The 15,994-nt window shown below is 37.5% G+C and overlaps 1 pseudogene; it reads left to right on the forward strand.

Annotated features, from left to right (window-relative positions):
* Window positions 1-1,432: 1,432 nt before the first annotated feature.
* LOC124461245 lies at window positions 1,433-1,946 on the forward strand (annotated as a pseudogene).
* Window positions 1,947-15,994: the final 14,048 nt, after the last annotated feature.

Here is a 15,994-nt window from a genome sequence, read left to right on the forward strand (position 1 = left end):
TAAAATACGACTCAATAATTTGAGACTGACAATCTAATATAATAGGGTCATTTTCAAGATCGATTCTAGCTCTTAAACTTTGAATATTAGATTACAGTTGATTCAGTTGTTGTCTGAGAGGTAGAAGCTGCGTTTCATATGGTGGAGACATTTTGGGCCCTTAACGAATAAAATGTAGCAAGTTAGAAATGAATTAAACGTGAGCTAAAGGAAATCTAGTTTCAATAAAAACACTCTAATACATAAAGTTTCACTCCAGAGCTTAATAAGTGAGCTTTAATATGTAGATCAGGGCCCGGCACAAAGAGAGCGCTAAAAACCTTTAGTTGTATGTGTGCACTTGCTTGTATGCGTATTGCTTTACACTGCGCAAAATTTAACTTCATCGAATTCTGCCTCAAATCAAGAAAACGAGTGCAGCAAATAATCTTATGCAAGAAAAAGATAGAGAAAACAAAACAGCGATCAATTTTTTCATGTGTAGATCTGCTTGCGTCGAAATGCTGAGGGAAACTAAATCAACCCTCATCCTCTGTGTGAGGACTTCGGCAGCCGTTCGGTTACAAGCATACGAGGTGCCCCTTGGGACTTGCGAAGTGCAAGGTCCTGTCACGGTCGCCAATGTTTGATCTGCCCAGTTGCAGATGGTACAAAACTCCAATGCTCAATAGCATGTGGAGTGGAGTGAGGCAAAATAAGTCTTCTCCTCTTCGAATTCCAGAAAGAAGTCATTTTTATATTTCGTTTTAATGAGTTAGAAGCTCTTCATGAGCCATGTAACAGAAGCTTTTAGAACATGTTAATGTAAATACAGTGGTAGAAATTCCGATAATCTTAAACAAATAATATAAGAGATTTTAATATACACAAATCTAAGTTAACAATGACGTCTCCTCCAACAGTTTGTATTTTGTTAGTATATTCAACCTGATGAGACAAACTTCTGCGAGGTTTGGCATTAAAGTTTTGCAGGAATCTATAATAAAAAATTTGGGCAAAATTCATTTTATCCAAATATTTTACTGCCACATTTTAGCCCAGACATTTGACATTCCTTTTGGTTTCATTTTTTTTCAATAACAATTTCGAATTGCCTGTTATGCAGTTTCAACCTGTGTTTCGTTTTTGTTGCACAAAACAATTTAAAATAGTTTTTGGTTTTTATAAAATTGACAAAATGTGCCACTGCCACTTATAAATTGTACAGAAAGCCATTCTGCTAATTGCTTTTTCCCCAATACACTAACCCATTTGAAGGTACATTGACTTATATACTTCTAATAGATTGCATTTTTAATTTCAGGTAAAATGCCGAATTCATATGAAACCATACGAATTTTGCGCTTGCACAAGCCTGCTCGTGTGGCCAATAGAACATTTCTCAACTTTCTTCGGGAATTCCATTCAACGAATACCCAGCTTGATCTGAATACATCCATTCGTCGGGGTACAAACATCTGGCAAACGATGAATAATACCGAACGAAGCAAGTATGACTATACAATGCCAAGCAAAAGCCGAGAAGCCACTGCTCTCTAGGATAATGCCGACATGTGCTGTAACAAGAAAATGAAGAGAAAGTCCCCTAAGCGTAAACCAGCTTGTCGCAGGAAGCGCAAGGCCTGTCGCCCCAAGCGTAGAAACCCATGCGCCAAAAAGCGTGTCAAGTGCAGCAAACCCGTCCCGTTATGAATAATGGGTATCTGAATTTCGTTCGATCGTTCCGCAAGAAACATTGTGGTCTAAAGCCACAGGAATTGATAAAAATAGCCGCGCGTGCCTGGTGCAGTTTATCGGAAGATAAGAAGAATCGTTATCGTCGCATGGCAAGAAACAAACCTAATAACCTATTTGAAAGCATTTAATTAGAACTTCTTTTTTTGCAGGCCTGCAAGGTAACGAAGAGCTGTCGGCATAAACATCCCCGTGTTTGCACCGGGAAGTAAGATGTCCAAAGTTATGCCGAGCTGTATCTATCCTCCAAATCGTAGTCGTGTGTGTGTTCATGTTTCCCCCCAAAAAAAAATAACTGCTGCTTACCATGTAATGTAATAATTTAAACTTGTAACGAATGTAATAGTGTGTACATTTTAAGTAATTACAAGTACAAATTTAAAAATAAAACTGCATTAATTTTATTTTTTGAACCAATTGATAGTGGAAAAAGACATGGGTCACTCGCACATTATTTTTTTACATCTTAAATGGCTCACAGCACTCCATTTACAAACCTCTTCTAGTAGTACAAAACATGAATTGTTGAATAAATGTTGGAGAAAGAGTTCAAACGTTCAAACTAGTTTCTTAATCTATATAGCAAATTTAATGATGCTTCCAATTTGTTATTAGGGAAAACGAATGTTTAGATTACGACCTTTTTTAAATTTAAGTCAAACTTTGCATTAACCTTTTTGTGGTGCCTTTGAAATAATCTTGTTTTTGAACATTGACCTCGAGACGGCTCAAATGCAAGGTTTGTCTTTAATATTAGCTCATAGAAAGTTTCTTATAAGCTTTAGCCCAAATGATACGCGGAAAGATGCCTATTCCTTGAATATGTTTTCAAAAAATGGTTTTTAGGTGTTCAAGAGAACAAAGCTATTTAGTTAAACATTTTAGATCTGTATACATAACTTTGACTTGAAAAGCCACGTCAAAATTATATGCGGGATTTCTGAGTTTTAAAAGCTTTCGGGTTTTTCTATTTCGTATTGTTAGTTATATTCGTAGGGTTAGTAAACTATGTGTTTGTGGTTTTTCTATATCGTATTGTTAGTTATATTCGTAGGGTTAGTAAACTATGTGTTTGTTGCATAATGAATCATTTCCTGCATTTTACACACGTTCGTTGACGCCAGCGAATTGGCATACGCAGCAGTCTGCTACTTTCGGATACGCCAGGGGGAAAGAACCTACCTCAGCTTCGTGGCCTCCAAGGCGAAAGTGGCACCGTTGAGTCCACTATCTATACCAAGGATGGAACTGCAGGCCGCAGTTATCGGAGCAAAGCTGAGTAACCGAATCCAACGCAATCCAAGTTTGTCAATTAACTAGAGTTGTTATTGGTCCGACTCAAAGACTGTTCTCAAATGGCTTCGTATGGATCCACGAAAGTTTCAGCAATTCGTCATGCACCGCGTGGGCGAAATACTGGAATTCACAAAACGTTAGCCAATGGAACTGGGTTCCAACCAACCTTAACCCTGCAGATCTTGCTACTAAAACAAACAACGCCAATAAATATAAAACTTGGCTACACGGTCCAGACTATTTGCTGCAGGATCAACACGAGTGGCCAAAATGCGATGATTTGGCCACCAAACAATGCTGAAGTCAGGCATAACATACTCTTCATCGACAATGCCGATGGAGCTAAAACTTAACGCGGAATATTTTTCCGACTGGCGCAGGCTATATCGAGCTTTAGCGCGCTTTATTCTCTACATTGAGAAACTGAAAGCGAAACAAAAGAAGGCATCGCCACCTACAGAGGTGTCTTACGAGATGATTCAGCAGGCACGCACACTCCTACTGCGGCATGCGCAGTCATCTGAATTCAACACAGAAATTCGCAACTTAACGAGAGGTAAACCTTTAAAAACAAATTTTAAACTCATATGTTTGAATATCTTTCTAGATGAAAACCAGCTCCTACGTACCCGAGGGCGAGCAGAAAACCTAAACGGCCAAAACCAAATACTGCTCCCATATGGGCACCACATCACTCGGCTCATAGTGAACTGGTATCATCAGAAAATGCACCACACATCCCATGAGACGTGTATTAACAGGATTCGAGGCATGTTTTACATACCAAGCCTACGAGTCTTATACAAAGGCATGCGGAAGTCTTGCCAACGCTGTAAAAATGAGAGCGCCATGCCTGTTCCACCGCAAATGGCTCCCTTGCCCATCGCCAGGCTGGCTGCCTACCAACGTCCCTTCACTTACGTCGGTATCGACTACTTCGGGCCCTTCTTGGTTGCTGTAGGACGGCGAAGCGAAAAAAGATGGGGCGTTATTTTCACCTGCTTAACCATACGGGCAGTGGAACTGGCGTGCTCTTTGGACACTGCATCGTGCATAATGTGCATCCGAAACTTCATCAATCGGCGCGGGACCACGAGAGAAATTTACAGCGACAATGGCACTAACTTCAAAGCTGCTGAAAAGATTATCTGTGACAAGCGCAGACGATCAACTTCAACGCCGTGCAACCGGCGTTCGATGACATCAAATGGAAATTTAATCCACCAGCCGCTCCTCATATGGGGGGAGCATGGGAGCGACTTGTTCGTTCCGTCAAGACTGTACTCTACGCAATCTGCCCAGCGAGAAAATTCACCAGCGAGGGCCTACAAAGCGCACTCTGGGAAGTGGAATTCATCCTAATTCTAGACCGCTTACTTTTGTCTCTCTGGACAGCAAAGACGACGAGGCTATCACCCTAACCATCTACTACTAGGATCAGCAAGCGGCTATAAACCATTCTTCGAAACCACACACACCGTACAGCACATGTGGCAAGCTGTACAAGAATTCGCCGATCAATTCTGGCGACGATGGGTACGCGAATACGTTCCAGATTTAGCCAGGCGAGGAAAATGGTTTACGAAGAGACCACCAATAGCAGCTGGAGACGTCGTTGTAATATTGGACGAGACTCTGCCCCGAAATAGATGGCCAAAAGGTATAGTCGAGCAAACAATCCTGGCCAAAGACAACCAGGTGCGTCGAGTGATCATCAGAACTGCCAACGGGACTCTTCAACGGCCCGTGGCTAAAGTAGCTGTATTAGACGTCGGCTGTTTTGGAGCAAAGCAACCCCCTGAAAGAGAGAAGCTTTACTGTGGGGGGAATGTTGCCGCTTAAATTCGCTAACTGCCCAGCAGACCCGACGCAGCCACCAATGGGTTAACCCATATCACTCATTCTCTTTCATTTTCATACTTATTCTTAAGCGCCAGCCTACGTGCTGGGAAATTAACCGTTGCATCTTGCGCTTTAAGCTTACATGTTAGGTTCTATTCTTGTTACTAAGCGGCAGACAGAACAGTTTGGTTACAACCGCGAGTAAGGGCGATTAATTTATAGCGGCTCGCTTACAAAACGGCTCGCTTACAAAACGGCTCGCTTACAATCATAGCGGCTCTCAAACGGCTCGCTTACAACCATAGCGGCATAATAACGACTCGCATACGGCACACACACCATACACACACCCATTAGCATAAGAAATACACGTGGAAGAAATAAATGAAGTATCACGTGAAAAGTGGAGTGTTTTCTTGTGCGCCCGCTAAACGCCAAACTCAACAGTGACGCTGTTTTAACAATCTTAAATCGCTCAATAAAAGTTAGCGAATTAAAAACTGGACAGAATGCTAACCTATGCTCAGTTGACTGACATTGAATGTATCTACTTTCGGCAGCAACAAATACTTTTGAAGTACTATGAATTATGTCTCTGACGGTTTTTTCCTCTTGTCGGTTTCGCAGATACCCTTCCAAATAGTGACAGTGTCGACTGAGATTTTGATAACAGTCGGCCCAGTCTGGCAATTTATCGTATTCCTGAACCCGATCGTATGCTTGTTTGGATTCAAGATCAATTTTTGACATAACAATGTGAATAAGTACTGCGTTTAATACATCAGCTTCAGACCCAAGAGACAACAATGATCCGCGTAGAGCTGAAACCATATCAAAAATTGTACGTAGGGTAACAGCGTCTGCTTTTTTCATGCTAGCAATGTTAAATAAACTTGAAATATGTTCTACGAAAATAAGAACTTTCTTGTCATATCGCTCGTTGAGGCGCTCTAGAGCCTTGGGATAATTTTCGTCTGATACTTGAAATGGCGAGACTACGCTTAGAGCTTGGCCAGATAGACAACTTATTAGATAGTTAAATTTGTCAACATTGGACAATGAGTTGTCTTCATGTACCATATTTGTAAATGAAGTAATCAATTTTTTGAATTCCCCATATTTGCCGTCGAATTTAGGTAATTTGAGGGATGGAAGCCGATTATGATGTCCCCCATGATAAGTCGATGAATTAAAGAAACTAAGTTCTTCTGGTTTTTCCTTTTTACTTGCACCAATGCGCCGTAATATGATTGCGTTTGTTTCGATAAAAAGATTTTCTATCTCTGCCCGATTCGCGTCTGCTGGATCTAGCTTCTTAATATTGGTTAGAATTTGTAATGCTTGTTTAAAATACGACTCAATAATTTGAGACTGACAATCTAATATAATAGGGTCATTTTCAAGATCGATTCTAGCTCTTAAACTTTGAATATTAGATTACAGTTGATTCCGTTGTTGTCTGAGAGGTAGAAGCTGCGTTTCATATGGTGGAGACATTTTGGGCCCTTAACGAATAAAATGTAGCAAGTTAGAAATGAATTAAACGTGAGCTAAAGGAAATCTAGTTTCAATAAAAACACTCTAATACATAAAGTTTCACTCCAGAGCTTAATAAGTGAGCTTTAATATGTAGATCAGGGCCCGGCACAAAGAGAGCGCTAAAAACCTTTAGTTGTATGTGTGCACTTGCTTGTATGCGTATTGCTTTACACTGCGCAAAATTTAACTTCATCGAATTCTGCCTCAAATCAAGAAAACGAGTGCAGCAAATAATCTTATGCAAGAAAAAGATAGAGAAAACAAAACAGCGATCAATTTTTTCATGTGTAGATCTGCTTGCGTCGAAATGCTGAGGGAAACTAAATCAACCCTCATCCTCTGTGTGAGGACTTCGGCAGCCGTTCGGTTACAAGCATACGAGGTGCCCTTGGGACTTGCGAAGTGCAAGGTCCTGTCACGGTCGCCAATGTTTGATCTGCCCAGTTGCAGATGGTACAAAACTCCAATGCTCAATAGCATGTGGAGTGGAGTGAGGCAAAATAAGTCTTCTCCTCTTCGAATTCCAGAAAGAAGTCATTTTTATATTTCGTTTTAATGAGTTAGAAGCTCTTCATGAGCCATGTAACAGAAGCTTTTAGAACATGTTAATGTAAATACAGTGGTAGAAATTCCGATAATCTTAAACAAATAATATAAGAGATTTTAATATACACAAATCTAAGTTAACAATGACGTCTCCTCCAACAGTTTGTATTTTGTTAGTATATTCAACCTGATGAGACAAACTTCTGCGAGGTTTGGCATTAAAGTTTTGCAGGAATCTATAATAAAAAATTTGGGCAAAATTCATTTTATCCAAATATTTTACTGCCACATTTTAGCCCAGACATTTGACATTCCTTTTGGTTTCATTTTTTTTCAATAACAATTTCGAATTGCCTGTTATGCAGTTTCAACCTGTGTTTCGTTTTTGTTGCACAAAACAATTTAAAATAGTTTTTGGTTTTTATAAAATTGACAAAATGTGCCACTGCCACTTATAAATTGTACAGAAAGCCATTCTGCTAATTGCTTTTTCCCCAATACACTAACCCATTTGAAGGTACATTGACTTATATACTTCTAATAGATTGCATTTTTAATTTCAGGTAAAATGCCGAATTCATATGAAACCATACGAATTTGCGCTTGCACAAGCCTGCTCGTGTGGCCAATAGAACATTTCTCAACTTTCTTCGGGAATTCCATTCAACGAATACCCAGCTTGATCTGAATACATCCATTCGTCGGGGTACAAACATCTGGCAAACGATGAATAATACCGAACGAAGCAGTATGACTATACAATGCCAAGCAAAAGCCGAGAAGCCACTGCTCTCTAGGATAATGCCGACATGTGCTGTAACAAGAAAATGAAGAGAAAGTCCCTAAGCGTAAACCAGCTTGTCGCAGGAAGCGCAAGGCCTGTCGCCCCAAGCGTAGAAACCCATGCGCCAAAAAGCGTGTCAAGTGCAGCAAACCCGTCCCGTTATGAATAATGGGTATCTGAATTTCGTTCGATCGTTCCGCAAGAAGCATTGTGGTCTAAAGCCACAGGAATTGATCAAAATAGCCGCGCGTGCCTGGTGCAGTTTATCGGAAGATAAGAAGAATCGTTATCGTCGCATGGCAAGAAACAAACCTAATAACCTATTTGAAAGCATTTAATTAGAACTTCTTTTTTGCAGGCCTGCAAGGTAACGAAGAGCTGTCGGCATAAACATCCCCGTGTTTGCACCGGGAAGTAAGATGTCCAAAGTTATGCCGAGCTGTATCCATCCTCCAAATCGTAGTCGTGTGTGTGTTCATGTTTCCCCCCAAAAAAAAAGTAACTGCTGCTTACCATGTAATGTAATAATTTAAACTTGTAACGAATGTAATAGTGTGTACATTTTAAGTAATTACAAGTACAAATTTAAAAATAAAACTGCATTAATTTTATTTTTTGAACCAATTGATAGTGGAAAAAGACATGGGTCACTCGCACATTATTTTTTTACATCTTAAATGGCTCACAGCACTCCATTTACAAACCTCTTCTAGTAGTACAAAACATGAATTGTTGAATAAATGTTGGAGAAAGAGTTCAACGTTCAAACTAGTTTCTTAATCTATATAGCAAATTTAATGATGCTTCCAATTTGTTATTAGGGAAAACGAATGTTTAGATTACGACCTTTTTTAAATTTAAGTCAAACTTTGCATTAACCTTTTGTGGTGCCTTTGAATAATCTTGTTTTTGAACATTGACCTCGAGACGGCTCAAATGCAAGGTTTGTCTTTAATATTAGCTCATAGAAAGTTCTTATAAGCTTTAGCCCAAATGATACCCGGAAAGATGCCTATTCCTTGATATGTTTTCAAAAAATGGTTTTTAGGTGTTCAAGAGAACAAAGCTATTTAGTTAAACATTTTAGATCTGTATACATAACTTTGACTTGAAAAGCCACGTCAAAATTATATGCGGGATTTCTGAGTTTTAAAAGCTTTCGGGTTTTTCTATATCGTATTGTTAGTTATATTCGTAGGGTTAGTAAACTATGTGTTTGTGGTTTTTCTATATCGTATTGTTAGTTATATTCGTAGGGTTAGTAAACTATGTGTTTGTTGCATAATGAATCATTTCCTGCATTTTGTAATAAAAAAAACTTTTCGATTTTTCAGTTTCTCTATGGAATACAATTACTTTTTACAATTATATAGAGGAAATTAGTAAAGTTGAACTATTTCTACTAGCCGAAAACCAAAATCGAAAATATGGAAAAGCGTTTATTTGTTTCGATTGTTGTACATTAAACATATGTATTTTGAAAGAACATTTGATGTCCATTAAAAACGATTGCAAAATTGTTTGAAATTCAAGATGAACAAAAAAAAAAAAAACAAATCTATAAAATAAAATGAATGCAATTTTAGCAAATTTTTTCGACTGCTAAGACTAGTATCTTTTTATATTATTTGTCCGCCATTTCAAATCAATCAAGTCCCTGATGCGTGTGTGTGTGTGTGCGTGTGTGGGAGAATGCTTTTTGGCCAAACTGTTTGGTCTACACAAACGTTTGTTAGCAAAAACAACCTTTTGGTTTATGCATTTTTGTCGGTTTCAAAATTCCAATTGCTAAAATAATAATAAAAACAAATAGCAAAATATATGAACCACAATAACAAAAAGAAACGAGTATACATAAATGCATTTAATGGAACTGGCTCGTTAGCGCATTAAAAGTGAAAATCAAAACGTTTCCGTGGTCTCCCGTGACCCAAAACTCTTTGCAATGCATAGATTTATCGTTTTTATGCGTTGAAAATCACATTGGCTTCCGCCCCGTGCGATAAACCTAAGAAGCGCATAAAAATATCCTTCTCATGCATCCTGCACCTATTTTTCATTGTGGGAAATTGTGCAAATGCCATGACAACATTTCGTTGTCCCAGCTTTCTCTCGCTCACTCTTTTTTGTGCTGCCTCTTTGAATCATGCGTGTGTTCAATTGCTTAAATGTGCTGTTACAACAACAAAACAGCAACAACAACCAGACAACATACATAGGGACACTAAACAGAACCAACAGAAACAGAAAATATCAAAGAAGCTAACATCGGCTATGCCGAAGTTTATATACCCTTGCAGTCCTTGGTAATAATAATTTTACATGTTCAAAATTGTTTTCTGCAACTCAATTCATCAATATACAAACAAAACAATTTTACTCTCTATTTTACAATTTGTTCTTCTTCCCTTATTACCAAAGCAAAGCAACGCACGCATACACATACAGTTCATATAGCGTTGCGTCTGTGTGTGTTATATTTATCCGATCACATTCATATTTTGGGATCTGGGGTTTTATATCCAAGATTATCACATACGTAAATTTCATACCATACTCCGATTTTTATGGAAATGTTTCTTCTAGTTCTTCTAGAGCTATATGATATAGTGGTCCGATCCTTATGGTTTTCATACTTTATTTTTACCGGGTAATAAAAAACCCCGAAAAAAAATTCCAGCCCGATAGCTCTTAAGACGGCTGAGTAAAACGCATACGCACTGACGGACGGACGGACGGACAGACGGTCAGACGGACATGGCTATATCGACTCAGCTTCTCATGCTGATCAAGAATATATATACTTTATGGGGTCGGAAACGTCTCCTTCTATGCGTTGCACACTTCTGACCAAAATTAATATACCCTTTTTGCAAGGGTATAAAAAGACTAAAACAAAACAGATGGATTGTGTGTTTGTAGTATTTGTTGATTCTGTTCAGTTGCTGTTTGCATATGTACATCAGACTGGCAAAAGGACCAAGGCTGGAAGGGGCATTCTGTTGTCGGGTTGTTACTGTTTTACATGAGGCATTGTCTCATCAGTTTAATTAGTTGGCCATGCTTTTACTTTTAGCATTTCCCTTTTTCCTTTTGGTGGGCCCCTCCAAAGAATATAATAAATGTTTGTATTTTGTTAGTATATTCAACCTGATGAGACAAACTTCTGCGAGGTTTGGCATTAAAGTTTTGTAGGAATCTATAATAAAAAATTTGGGCAAAATTCATTTTATCCAAATATTTTACTGCCACATTTTAGCCCAGACATTTGACATTCCTTTTGGTTTCATTTTTTTAATAACAATTTAGAATTGCCTGTTGTGCAGTTTCAACCTGTGTTTCGTTTTTGTTGCACAAAACAATTGAAAATAGTTTTTGGTTTTTATAAAATTGAAAAATTGTGCCACTCCCACTTATAAATTGTACAGAAAGCCACTCTGCTAAATGCTTTTTCCCCAATACACTAACCCATTTGGAGGTACATTGACTTTTATACTTCTAATATGATTGCATTTTTCATTTCAGGTAAATGCCGAATTCATATGAAACCATACGAATTTTGCGCTTGCACAAACCTGCTCGTGTGGCCAATAGAACATTTCTCAACTTTCTTCGGGAATTCCGTTCAACGAATACCCAGCTTGATCTGAATACATCCATTCGTCGGGTACAAACATCTGGCAAACGATGAATAATACCGAAAGAAGCAAGTAAGACTATACAATGCCAAGCAAAAGCCGAGAAGCCACTGCTCTCTAGGATAATGCCGACATGTGCTGTAACAAGAAAATGAAGAGAAAGTCCCCTAAGCGTAAACCAGCTTGTCGCAGGAAGCGCAAGGCCTGTCGCCCCAAGCGTAGAAACCCATGCGCCAAAAAGCGTGTCAAGTGCATCAAACCCGTCCTGTTATGAATAATGGGTATCTGAATTTCGTTCGATCGTTCCGCAAGAAGCATTGTGGTCTAAAGCCACAGGAATTGATCAAAATAGCCGCGCGTGCCTGGTGCAGTTTATCGGAAGATAAGAAGAATCGTTATCGTCGCATGGCAAGAAACAAACCTAATAACCTATTTGAAAGCATTTAATTAGAACTTCTTTTTTTGCATTATTATTTACATCTTAAATGGCTCACAGCACTCCATTTACGAACCTCTTCTAGTAGTACAAAACATGAATTGTTGAATAAATGTTGGAGAAAGAGTTCAAACGTTCAAACTAGTTTCTTAATCTATATAGCAAATTTAATGATGCTTCCAATTTGTTATTAGGAAAAACGAATGTTTAGATTACGACCTTTTTTAAATTTCAGTCAAACTTTGCATTAACCTTTTTGTGGTGCCTTTGAAATAATCTTGTTTTTGAACATTGACCTCGGACAAATGCAAGGTTTGTCTTTAATATTAGTTCATAGAAAGTTTCTTATAAGCTTTAGCCCGAATGATACCCGGAAAGATGCCTATTCCTTGACTATGTTTCTAAAAATGGTTTTTAGGTGTTCAAGAGAACAAAGCTATTTAGTTAAACATTTTAGATCTGTATACATAACTTTGACTTGTAAAGCCACATCAAAATTATATGCTGGATTTCTGAGTTTTAAAAGCTTTCGGGTTTTTCTAAAGTATGTGAAGTAAAGTATGTGTTTGTTGCATAATGAATCATTTCCTGCCTTTTGTAATTTTGTGAATTTTTAAAAATTTTTTTAAAAACTTTGAGATAAAAAAAACTTTTCGATTTTTCAGTTTCTCTATGGAATACAATTACTTTTTAAAACTTATATAGAGGAAATTAGTAAAGTTTAACTATTTCTACAAGCCGAAGTCCAAAATCGAAAATATGAAAAAGCGTTAATTTGTTTCCATTGTTGTACATTAAACATATGTATTTTGAAAGAACATTTGATGTTCATTAAAAACGATTGCAAAACTGTTTGAAATTCAAGATAAAAACAAAGAAAAAAAAACAAATCTATAAAAATAAAATGAATGCAATTTTAGCAAATTTTTTTCGACCGCTAAGACTAGTATCTTTATACCCTTGCAAAAAGGGTATATTAATTTTGGTCAGAAGTGTGCAACGCATAGAAGGAAGCATCTCCGACCATATAAAGTATATATATTCTTGATCAGCATGACGAGACGAGTTCATACAGCCATGTCCGTCCGTCCGTCTGGATCAACGCAAACTCCTCCTAGACCGTTAGAGCTACAGAATTGAAATTTTGCATGTATATACTGCAGGGGTTGTATATCTCGGATTCAGCCGGATCGGACCACTATATCATATAGCTCCCATACAAACTGCAAAGTCACGAACAGTGACTTTTCTCAATAACTTCGTTATTTTCTGAGTTATTGTCGTGAAATTTAATATTGGTGAGTTTATAATACATCTAAACGACTATGCCAAATTTGATCAAGATCGGGTGACTATATCATATAGCTCCCATAGGAACGATCTTTCGAAAACAGTGACTTTTGTCAATAACTTCGTTACTTTTGACGCGATTGCTTTCAAATTAAACATTTGTTAGTTTAATATATCTGTTAATGACTGTGCCGAATTTGATAAAGATCGGAATACTATATTATATAGCTCCCATAAGAACGATCGGTGGAAAACAGTGACTTTGATCAATATCTTAGTTTTTTCCTATGCTAAGATTGTAGGCCGTTCTTTCGCAAACATTAACATTTTTAGCTTAAACGTTTTTCCATTTTGATGGCTATAGGTAAGGAATGAGTTACCATAAAAGTTGCAAGGGTATACAAACTTTGACGCGGTCGAAGTTAGCCCCGGCCCTCTGGTTTTATATTATTTGTCCGCCATTTCAAATCAATCAAGTCCCTGATGCGTATGTGTGCGTGTGTGGGAGAATGCTTTTTGGCCAAACAGTTTGGACTACACTTCTCGCTGGCGGCATAGAGACACTATTATTTTTTTTCGAACCAATTTCAATTGAAAATCTGTTAGCATAAACAAATGCAAACGTTTGTTAGCGAAAACAACCTTTTGGTTTATGCATTTTTGTCGGTTTTAAAATTCCAATTGCTAAAATAATAATAAAAACAAAAAGCAAAATATATGAACCACAATAACAAAAAAAACGAGAAATATATGTATATATACATAAATTCGTTTAATGGAACTGGCTCGTTAGCGCATTTAAAGTGAAAATGAAAAAGTTTCTGTGGTCTCCCGTGACCCAAAACTTTTTGCAACGCATAGATTTATCGTTTTTATGCGTTGAAAATCCCATTAGCTTCCGCCTCCTGCGATAAACCTAAGAAGCGCATAAAAATATCCTTCCATGTTCGATTTTCCTTTTTCCGTTTTACTTTTGTTCTTTGTGATAAAAGAGCATGAACACCAATGCAATAGCACTTGAGACTGTTTACTCTCATAAGGGGTGTTCTGGTCGTACAGTACAGTAGTACAGAATATGAGTCTAGTATTAAAATCTTCTATTTATAATAAGCAGAGTATGCACTTTTAAATGTTTTTTTAGCCTTTCTCTTTTGATTATCAGCAGCCATATACCAGATAGATAGATTTAATTCAAGATAGATTCAAAAAAAAAAAAAAAGAAAACGATTAAGAAAACCATCAAAAGATTGAATATTTTTAGCTGTTTACAAATTTTAAAAATATTGTTCAGAAAGTATTATTACTCAATGTTTCCTTAAGCAGTAATATAGCATACAAAGTGTGTTATCTCTGTTGATCACAATAACACTATTCCATAATAGGTTTTGAAAAGGAATTAAAGCTCAACCAATATACTAAGATACAGCAAAAAATCTTTCTATCTCTTTTCATAACACCCTCTTTGGTTCTTTCTTTCTTCCTCGCCTCTGGCATCTTCAGTCTGTAGTTTATTGTATGTATACGACCCTAAGCACCCATTTTGGTGCCATTTTGGAACCCTTTTTAATTTGTCTAACGATGCAGACAGAGAAAATTCTTTGCGCTAAGTATTGAAAAAACAAATTTCCAACAAACAACTGGCAAAAAATTACAATGAACGAATCAAAGTAAAGAAAGAAAGAAAGAAACATTGCAGACAATTGAAAACGGCGACAAAAGAGAAGCAGACGCTGGAGAGAAAACGTGAAGAAGTACAGGAAAAAAAAACCCGAAAAAGCAATCCAAAATAATAAATCACACCTTTGTCACTCAATGCTTTTCGTGTTCGTGTTTTCATTTTATTCCCTTTCCCCTCAAAAAAATATATTCACTTGTTGGGTAAGGCCTGACTAAATTCATCTCTAGACTTACATCCTTGTTGTTGGTGTTTAGATTATATAAAATAAGCTAACATTAAGCCAATTATAATATAGAACGAATGGAAATGTATGTCAATGTTAAGTATGTAACCCGATTATAGATATCGATGGCTCATCAGTCATAAGTAGATCTGATATGGTCAGCAGTAAACAATAAAGACCTAGTTAATCAATAAAAACGTACTTTGCTGACCTAACACTATGCACTGGTGAGCTCGCTATTTTGTACTATAAAAGAAATGCATTATTCTTAGTAAGATCAGATACCAATTGTAGCTACATCGGGTGTGCATCGCTGTGTCTTTGGCCCCCATCTCTACCTTTGTAATCTCACTCCGAGGTCCACCCAATTTATGTGTTGGTTGCGACAACCTTTAGTCACTGGTTTATGTGCTAGTGCCTAGATATATATATAAATAAATAAACATTTAATAACTTCAAGAAACACTAACGTCTTTCATTGAACATTTTGGTGACCCCGACGTGATGTATGTAGGCGTCAAAATGGAATCGTCAGATGCTGTCATAATGTTTCATATGACAAGAAAATTGGATAGATTCAACCACGCACTATATGAGCAATCTCTTTCCAACACAAGGATCTGCAGGAAGTAAAGGACTTCCTATCCTTCTTGGAACAGCGCTTCCTAACATTAGAGGCGATTTGGAAACCAAGAAACGAAAATCGCAGCATTGAAAAACCAAGTCCAAGGAAGACATGCGCAACAGCATCTGGGACAAACAGTACCCTGTGTGCTTTCTGCGAAAGAGCAAAGCACAAACTCTTCCAATGTGAAAAGTTCAAAATCAAATCCGCAGCAGAGCGCTTAATTGGGTGCAGAGACACAAATTGTGTGTCAATTGCTTCAAGCCTGACCATATGGCAAAAAATTGCTCTTGGAGGGGATGCTTTAAATGCGATAAAAAACATAACACAATGTTGCATTTAGAAACAGGCAACCAAATTGCT

Source organism: Drosophila willistoni, unplaced genomic scaffold, assembly GCF_018902025.1.
Source record: "Drosophila willistoni isolate 14030-0811.24 unplaced genomic scaffold, UCI_dwil_1.1 Seg285, whole genome shotgun sequence".
NCBI classification, from domain to species: domain Eukaryota; kingdom Metazoa; phylum Arthropoda; class Insecta; order Diptera; family Drosophilidae; genus Drosophila; species Drosophila willistoni.